The 2,452-nt window shown below is 36.4% G+C and overlaps 1 long non-coding RNA gene across 1 annotated transcript; it reads right to left on the reverse strand.

Moving 5' to 3' along the window:
- Window positions 1-714: 714 nt before the first annotated feature.
- On the reverse strand, window positions 715-2,196 carry LOC108857839 (uncharacterized). The gene is made up of 3 exons (XR_008938415.1): window positions 1,578-2,196; window positions 1,377-1,462; window positions 715-1,256 (listed from the first exon to the last, which is right to left on the reverse strand). It is a non-coding gene; the product is annotated as an uncharacterized LOC108857839 (long non-coding RNA).
- Window positions 2,197-2,452: the final 256 nt, after the last annotated feature.

A 2,452-nucleotide genomic window follows, 5' to 3' on the forward strand; every position in this document is an offset into this window, starting at 1 on the left:
TCGGCGCCAAAATGTAGAACCTAAACTCTACACTCAGTATTTTGTAGTGTTTGTAAAGTAAACTGGGGAGTGACAAAGGATATAGGCAACTATATCCTTTGAACACAACGATGTAATCGGAAATCAGTTGATAAAAATAGATTTTTATTGAATAAGAGATCAATTACAAGGAATAACAAAGGGATCGATTATAACAAAGAGATCGAACAAGATCGAGTTCTAAGACAAAGTAAAAGAGGGAAAAGTGTGTGATGTGCTCTCTCTCTCTAGGGTTTTCGCTGTCCCTCGAGTGTTAATCTTGTTTTTCCTTTATAGCATCGACTCTGCCATTCCTGTAACTGACTCCGCGATCTTCGGGATTATTGATATACCACTACAGGAAATGTGGGTAGTAATAGCGGACGAAAAGCGCTATGATTCATTTTTAATAGCGTTTCCTTGGATGCTCTGACATTGCCCGTTATAATAGGTCTGACCCTTTTAATAGCGGTTTTCGGTTGTGCTATTATTAAGTTTATAACAATAGTGCTTTTGTGTTCGCAATTGTTAATATTTATAATAACGCTTAACAAATGTTATTAGAACCTAATAATTTTATTTTTCTCAGTAGCAAAGATAGCAAATGTTTTGTGTTATTAATTAGTTTTTTTAATTATCCAAAATTAATTAATAATAATTAGTGAATTGATTTTTTTAATAATTAATTCGAAAATATAAAATAAAAACAATTTAAATTATTAAAAATCCAAAAAACAATATAATTATTTAAATCCTATAACACAACATTATCACATTCATACAAACCATCACACAAGTGCATACAACCTATCAATCTACCACTAATAAACCTTCACAATCATACCTAACTTTTACTTAATAAACCAAAATCTACAGCTGTACGTCTCTTTCTTCTCTTCTTGTTCGGCTTCACCTTCACCACCACCACCACTAGCTTTCTCTGCCATCTCCTTAAGCCTATGTTCTCTTACATCATCTCCATGGCTTGAGATGTCACAGCCTGTTCAAATTTTCTCTTGTAAACAAGACACTCTTACTCATCGCTTCATCCAAGATTTCTGTTGCAAAAAAGAATTCACACCACACAAGAATTAATAAAAGCCTTGCAATGCTGTAAAAAGAAAGTTATGGTTGAGAGATTTATCTGCAAATTTTGCAGTAAAGTTCCACAAGTAATCTCCCCAACAGAAGGACCTTCAGCATCTGTGACCACCATTGTCGTGAACTCACAAGGTTACCTGCAGAAAATATCAAAACAAAAGAAGTATGATACCATAATCTCTTGTTTTTGTCAGAAAGATCAACTTTTTCTTCCTCAAATCAACACAGATTTCACCAGTAGAATTGGGTTAACTAACATGTCTGTAACAAACAGAGATCCATCAGAGCTTATACACAGTCATCTAAGCAGACAGATTGAAATCAAAGAACCAAATCCAAAGCTCTGTTCACCAAAATCAACAAAATGAGAGAATTTTCAGCTAATTATAAACAAAGCATTCAGAAAAACTCAATAGTTAGAAACAGAAGATTTATAATAGATATCATCAGAGATGAACCTTATACAGCCGCACTACTTCTCAATCTCAACAACATTGGCGGTTTTGTCGACGGTTGAAAGAGACTGATTAGACTGAACCGGAGGGAGCCCGGAGCTGGCCAATCGATTGTGTTGTTGGTTTGATTGGAACCGCACATCTCCTTGAGAAGCCTCTGGAAGGCCCACTCTGAGTGTCTTTGAGTCATCCCTTCCACCGTGGTATGCGCTGGTGAAGGTACATATTCCGGTGTAGAAACTTCCTGGAAAGCAAAGGGAAGGAGCATTTTGGCGGCTGCGACGAAAATCACCTTTTGGCATATGCGGTGGAGAGATTTCAGATCTCTCTCTCTCTCTCTCTCTCTCTCTCTCTCTCTCTCTCTCTCTCTCTCTCTCTCTCTCTCTCTCTCTCTCTCTCTCTCTCTCTCTCTCTCTCTCACACACACACACACACAGAAAAAAATTGACAAAGAAGAAAACACATTTCAAGCGTTGATCAGGGTATAGGGTTTGCGAATTTATAGTTTCAACCGTTTCTTACTTAAAATGAACTCCAACAATAAAAACAACAATAATCAATCATTAACTCAATTAAATTAGATAGGGTTTAAACCATATACCCTAAATCATCCTATAATATCAGTTTGAAAATAATAGCAGTAAACCAGTTTCAAAGAAAAAACAATATCAAATACGACAATCATGAAGTCAACCAAGATCAACAGCTTTCTCCGGAGCACGCAGTTGAGGCTTAAATGTGGCCATTCGAAACTGCAAGACCTCATCATGTGCTGCTTTCCAAATATCATACGCTATCTTATGTCGGGCTTCTTGGATGTTCTCATCATTTACCAAAGTGAAATCTAAGCCAAGAAGATGGCACTCTATGAATTTCAA

This window comes from Raphanus sativus, chromosome 9 (assembly GCF_000801105.2).
Source record: "Raphanus sativus cultivar WK10039 chromosome 9, ASM80110v3, whole genome shotgun sequence".
NCBI classification, from domain to species: Eukaryota; Viridiplantae; Streptophyta; class Magnoliopsida; order Brassicales; family Brassicaceae; genus Raphanus; species Raphanus sativus.